Below are 7,689 nucleotides of genomic sequence, written 5' to 3'. Positions count from 1 at the left end.
TATATATATATATATATATATATATATATATAATTTTAAAACTTTTAAATTAAAAAAAAACTTTTCTTTTTATAATTTCAGAAACATATATTTCTTAAAATAAAAACTATGACGGAATAACAATAAAAGTGAAGAAACTGATTTGTCTCTTCGTTGCTTCCCGTAATACTACGCCGGAAATTAAGAAGTAGCTGAATATAGCCATCATTTTAGCAATTCGAACGTGGTCTCGTAAACTTCCGTTTCTGGGTTCATCTCTGACCCCTAGGTACCATTCGAACTTTACCAATCAAATAACAGCATTCATTATATGATATTCGGGCGAGCAATTCTCCGAAAATATCAAAACTGCTTATTGAAATATTTCTTTGCATTTAACAATAAATAAAATCTCGTCGTTGCTATGAGCTCAGGGGCTTCTATTGGTATTCGAAAGACATACTTACCAACCACCTCCTTCAAGCCATCCGTCGCTATTCTAAGACAGTTGTAAATTCAATTTTGCAAATTTCCATTAAATCCAAAACGCGTGCATTTATCGAAATTCCCACTTGACACGAAATCCAACCGCGACCTCATTAACGGTCTGCCGTTCGCGAAATTCATGAGACGGCGATCTTAAGTGCAGTCCACCCGGGAATACCAATGACTTTTAAAAGGGGTGAGGGTGATGTTGTCTGTGAGACGTTGAAAGAACGGGTAAAGCCTATTATGACTTCCAGTCGCGATCATGTCTACAAATATTTTCTTTCGTTTACCACATCTTGCATCTAAACAGTGGAAACCCGTACATACAAGAAAACGTAAAGGCATATAAATCTCTTTACCATTTCTGGCCAATTCAAATATATTAACTAAGTAATAGAAACATTATGATGGATATGCTGCGAGAGTATTTTCATGGCGTCGTTTATCTTTCCCTGTATTTCTGTCTCTTTGTTCAGGGATACAACTGAAAATAAAGCTTCATACCAAGATTAAACACTACTTGACTCTAATAATTTTTGGCACTTGTGCGTTGCTGTTTTTATTTTACTTATTTATTTATTTATTTATTTTTGCCTTTTTGTTTCCACTTTTTGAAGAACTCCTTTGAGGGAGGAGATAATTAAAAAAGACCCAATCCGAAAATGTCAAATTTTCGCGTAACTTTTAGTTAAAAACAAAACAAATGCACTAAAGTAATACAATACCAGAAAGTGAGACATTAATTATCTGACCATTTATTGAGTTAAAATAAAATTAAGAAAAATTCGTTATCTCAATTCAAGTCGTCGCATGCATTCCAATAATCACTGTTCAAAACTATTTATAAATCTTAAAAGTCATACATTTTCATATAATGACAACTTTATTTATTTCAGAATTTTCTTCAATTTTATGTTACATGTTCAGATAATTGATGCTTTGTTTTTATGTCATTGTATTACTTTAGTACATTTGTTTTGTTTATAACTGAATATTACGCGAAACTTTCACAATTTTTGGATGCGTCCATTCTTATTGTCTCCCCTTCAAAGAAGTTCTTCTAAACTGAAAACAAAACATTGTCCAAAAAACAAGAATGCACGAGTTCCTAATTTTGCACTAGATGGTTCTACAATATCGACATCTATAAACAAGGAAAACGACGTTGTCCGGGATTGAATGATGATCAACGAATATTTCCCACTCCTATACATTTACTGTCATCGAAATCCGTGAAATCGCCCGGGAGAACGCTTCATATGCCTCCATGCGGTAACTTAGTCCAAAATATATGTTATTTTACATTGTACTCCAGAGAAAGTACTGTTTCTTTTATAAATTATTTTATATAAGCTTCTTTCCAGTTAACGAAAAAAACACTAAGTAATTTACGTGCGGGATTTAAACCTACAGACCACATCATGAAAAAAAAGTAAAAAAAAAAAACATAAATTTTCAAGTCTTATAAAATTCCTTGCAGTTAATGAAAAAACAATCAAGAAATTTACGTGCGGAGTTTGAACCTACAGACCACGTCATGCAAACAAAAAAATGCTCTCAATTTAGCCACAGTAGAATTTTCAGAGCTCGTTGTTCTATCCTTGTCGCTAATAGACGACATGGAAAAATGTCTTTACCAATGATATAAAATTAAATTAACGGTTTCGATTACCGATTATAGGTAATTATCGGAGGACTTCTGAGACAAAAAATTAAATAGGATCACTCCCAGATTTATGCACTAAAGGTTTGTAAATTTTAAAGAAAATCTGTTCAACTGTTTCAGAGTCTATAAGAAACGAACTCACACAAACACAGATAAAGTTGCATTTATATAATTGTAGAGATAAGCGAAATACAGGAATAAATATGGACACTGTGTCGGCAACTCCTCGCTCCAATCTCCAATATTGCCATTGTTATTCTTATATTAGTGTTTTCATTTTAGAATTTCGGATTTTAGTTGGCTTAGGAGAATTAATGTAATGACAACATCCAAAGGCGATACAACATCGCGTCGACTGAACACAAAATTATGTACGGTTCAACTGGATTTCTCCAACGTGAAGAAGTTTCAAGATAATATCAAATTCACAAGCGGTCCTTAGTCGAATGTGAGGTTTTTGTAGGTTTATAAGTAGGTGTCGACGTCCTTCTACATACAGCGCCTGGTATTCCACAATTCTAATTCATCTGGTACTGACCAGGTTCAACATTGCCTAACTTCGCTGTGTTTTCACGGTGTAATAAATCTGTCTCTCTAATTCTGTGTTTTTGTTCCTGGGTGCAATTGAATATACCAAGATCATACATTAACTCACTCCAGTTATGCTGTACTGGACGGTTTTACAAAATGGCGTTTTTTTATTTTATTTTATTTAACAATAAGCGCAATGCAATAATAAAATAAGGATCGTCCTATACCCACCTCCAATCTCCAATATTACTATTCTTATTCTTTTGGTTTTAATCTTAGAACTTCAGCTTTCAATTAGTTCAGGGGATGAATGTAATGACGTCAAATTTACATGAACGGAAGTAATCCACGCAAGAAGTAAAAGAACTTTTTAAAAAGTTGTTGCGATCGTTATTTTTACATGTTTTTTAGTAAAGGCATTTCTCTTTTGGTTTTCATTATATATATATATATATATATATATATATATATATATATATATATATATATATAATGTATGTATTATTAATCAAAATAATCATATATTGTAAACCAAATATTAAATTATAAAAATCAGTTGTGAAATGTCATTATTAAAAAAATGTGAAAAAACAACGCTCACAACCGCTTATACATATATATTTACATATATATATATATATATATATATATATATATATATATATTCATCATATACCGTACTGTTTCACTATTTCACAGCTCATCAGTGCGGCTAGACAAGCAACTACCTCAAGCCAGGAGTGAAACCCGACCGCCCATATGACAGTCAGAGCTTCTAACCATTGCGATATTTGGTTTGAATTAACGATATTTTTACATTGTCCAAATACCTAAGCTCAATTTTTACACAAAAAGCATCGCTTCATACGCTAATGATAAGTCGATAAGAATAGCTGCTAAGAGGTCAGGTTTACAAGAATAAAAATTTGACACTCATAAATCAAATTAAAATGCTGTTACGCATACGCAAATATACATTTATACTTTTAAGCGGTTTATTTATGAGGCCTGTATATTCATGTCGTATTTGCTCATATGATAGCGAAACATGCTGAAGAGCTAAATATTTTGGTTCGATTCTCGATGAAGGTATCCATGTCATATATTTTTTTAACTTTTGAAATCACTACTATCTATTAGGTACCATATAATCATCAGTAGAGATTTGACTCTATAATAATATACACGAATTGTGCATAAATTAAAATATTCTATTTAAGCTTTTACGACCGAGCCACGCCAGGTGGCCTGCTAGTATATATATATATATATATATATATATATATATATATATATATATATATATATATATGAAACTATGAATATCAGTGAAGAAACGTATTTATTGAAAAAAAACATGTAGAAGAATGACGTTGCATGTGTTTAAAAATAGGTTTTAACAGATTTTTATATTAACCAGGCAACACAGAGATCGAGAGTAAGATTTTTAAAATTCCGGTTCAGATAGTTCTAATATATGCTGAGGGTTGACAACATAAAACTCGCTTTTAACTTTGAAGTCTCCATGTAGAGATCAAGAGTAAAACCGATACTTATATGTGTCTAGTCTTTAATCATGCTAAGTGGAGACAAAAGTTTGTTATTGCACACCCCGTTAAAATCCGGGACTAACTTAACAGAAAATGATAAATTAGTTCTTCGAGAAATAATCATTAATTTCAAATTTTAAAAAATAATTATTCTGAAGAAAATATAAAACAACTACTGACTCAAATGATTACGAGTATCCTGTATAATACTAACAATGTGTGGACACTTACACTTAAATTATCCTTCAGCAATGGCCAGAAGTTAAGACAGGTCTTAACTTCTGGCCATTGCTGAAGGATAATTTGAAACGACTGAACAAGAAAAAGTATTGTTGTTTTGAAGAAATAGCTTCCCTTATATACTTATATATAATTGCGTTATTAGTTAGTTTTATTGGTGATGTAATGCATTCCGGCCATGAGTAAAGAATACGCTCCGTTTTGGGAGACTTTCTCTCGGCGGAATTTTTTGCGTAATATCCCTCACTGATTTGAGACCCCATTTTCTGAATTGCATCAAATTAACTGTTCAACATAATCAAAACTAAAACGTTTTACAAATTAGCCTTTCCCATAACATTCAACAGCTTAACGTCTCACGTGTTGTATAATGATTGACGAGACTCGCATCTACGTTGTGTGTGTGTGTGTGTGTGTGTGTGTGTGTGTGTGTAATTTTAAAAAGTTAAAATAAAAAAAAGATGAATTTAATTATATTTTCATAAGCTTGTTTAACATTGTTTCCGCTTACGAAAATATTCGCTGCTTCAATAATTAGTACGATCTTCCATCAATACCTGAAGTTTCAGGGAAATACCAAAAATCCAGTCCGCAAGGCCCTAATATACAACACTAAAGCCTTTTACTTAGTCGACAAAGTAGATCGTTCTCGTTCCGTCAGCCATGGTCAGGTAAACATGGTGCAATAGATAAAATGCTCACTTATTCAGTTCGAAATAACCTTATTCTGGTTGGAGGTTAAATCTTTAGTAGAGATGATACTAAGAATATAATTAATAAGCATAATCTACGCTTATACAAACATTGTAACTGCTTATTTACTCGCAATTAGTGTTGTCTTATGTTCATAAAAAATGGGGGGGTATATCATAGGCTAGTTCGGAAACTTGATAATCAAATGCTTGTAGCGTTTATAATAAGAAGAAAGAATATGCTTTCTACATATGTACGAAGTGTTTATACGTGCTATTCTTTTACGCACATTTCCGGTTTTATTATAGTCACTTCTTTTCATCGCCGTCGTTTCGTCTAGTGGTTTCTAAGGAAATAAGCTTCTTTTCGTATTAAGAAAGTAACGCAAGTAGACGTTCGCTGAAAGGTTTCATAAATGATTTTATTTAGAGAGAATTTACCCCAGAAAAAGAGAGAGGGAGAGACTCATTTGTCGCGGAATGTTAGCTAGTTATTTACTTCTTAAACTTAACATTATAACTGCACAAAATGAGTGACGTGAACGGACAGGCATCGAAAGAACACTCTCCTTAAATTACAAGTTTTCTACATTATTGGCGGGTTCTCATTCGCATGGCTCTCACTAAGCGACTGATTCTAAATCCTTCGTTTTCTCTCAGCTCGAAAAACGTGACGTCATTCGTCATCGTTTTACTGCTCTTTTATCTACCGTTTAATCTTGTGTGTCCTGCTTCAATTTTATGTCACTCATATATTCAACTCTGAGAACAATTCTGTTTTACAGATCTGGGTTATCATGCACTCAATGTGACTCTTTATCAAAATTCATACTAGCTAACATAATCACTACTGACGTATAGTCTTCAACATGAAACAGTATGATTTTCTATTCTGAAAAGATGGTGTATTAAGATATATCGATGTCAATTCGTTTTATTTTCGACCGATAAGTGTTGTTTTTTTTAGATTAGAACAAAAAGACAACAGTATATAAACAAAATGTTGATTAGAACAGAAAATGACTATACAATTTGGAAACATAATTTCAATAAATGAACAAAATATTTTATTCTTTGACAACAACATGAAGGCACTGATAATAAAACGGATACGGCACAATCACGTTGACACACCGGTTCCCGTCAGATCACCGAAGTTAAGCAACGTTGAGCCTGCTCATTACTAAAATGGGTGACCAATTTGGGAAGTCCAGGTGCTGTATGCAGGAGGACGTCGACACCTCCCTGCAAAAAGTTGCTAAAACCTAACGTCGTCATCTCCTCTAACGGGGATATACATGCGACTGGGGACCGCTTGTGAATTTCATACTCCCATGAAACTGGTTAAACCCTGAATAGGGTTGGTGCTGACTGCACACGCACTGATAATAATACGTTGATTATTTAGCAAGATTGTCTTATAAACTAGTCCATAAAATGTGACCTTGGTCTTCGATTAGGTCTTGCGTCAGTTTTCTTATATTTGAATAGTCGACTTAATATATATCCCTCCTTACTACTGACAGATTTGTCAGTGGATCTGTCATGACAACATAATACATTCATAACACTATACGAAATTCGGAACGCAACTCTTTATTTTATCCATAGAGGTAGATTGTTCCGTCGGCCATGACTGTGTAAGCACAGCGCAACGTATGAAGTACTTAATATATATTTTTTTTAATTTTCTGATCAGTTTATTCAAGGTGAGCATAAAAAAATCACCTGCTAATTCAGACATTCCAACCGAGAGATCTTTTTAAGATTCTGGCGGTCCCTTTTAGTGCAATTGTTTGAATCCCTCTTGCATTTGGTATACCGGGTATATTTGACAATAAATTTTATAAATTCTTTTACACGAGTCTAGTTGTTCCTATAATAACTGGAATTATGGTTATCTTCTTAAGAGTCTAGATTCTTTTCACGTCATCAAACCTTGATATTTCGTTATCTTTTCTGTTTAACCTAGCATCATTGAAGATACTATTGTAAATGATATTTTTCAATCCTCAATACACCTAAATAATTAAGAATATAAATAGCGGCGGGGGGGGCTATGTGTTATATAGGGGTTTCATTAGAGTGATTCTGTTGTTGAGTTTTAGAGTCTTAGAGAGAGTTTGTTGTTGTGTCTTGGGGAGAGAGTCTTTTATTAAGAGGGATGTTGTTGAGAGAGATGTTGTTAGAAGAGGGATGTTGTTGTAAGAGAGATTGTTCGTGTTATGAAGAGTCATATTTATATTAAATGTTCATTACTTAGAAGTGTTGCTATGGAAACTCTTCGAGTGAGGAGACATTGTTCAGATAGACTTAGTGTAGATATGAGATGTAAAGTTCACATTGTCGATATGAGATGTCGAGACGTGTATGTAAGATGTGTATGTTAAGACATTTTATAACACAGATATACAAGACATATAATAACAATATTCGTTACCTTTTGGTAGAATCACAACACAAAGACGACGTTATAAAAACACATGATGGGTTTATTTCTTCTCACGACCGGCCGTGGTTTTCATCATCAATAATTCAAATC

General features: G+C 33.1%; 1 pseudogene; it reads left to right on the top strand.

Annotated features, from left to right (window-relative positions):
- The first annotated feature begins 6,254 nt into the window (after window positions 1-6,254).
- Window positions 6,255-6,373, top strand: LOC145292447 (5S ribosomal RNA; annotated as a pseudogene).
- The last annotated feature ends 1,316 nt before the right edge of the window (window positions 6,374-7,689 follow it).

Source organism: Euprymna scolopes, chromosome 13 (genome assembly GCF_053919585.1).
Source record: "Euprymna scolopes isolate OS-2025 chromosome 13, ASM5391958v1, whole genome shotgun sequence".
NCBI classification, from domain to species: domain Eukaryota; kingdom Metazoa; phylum Mollusca; class Cephalopoda; order Sepiida; family Sepiolidae; genus Euprymna; species Euprymna scolopes.
This window is presented reverse-complemented; position numbering and strand designations above follow the sequence as displayed.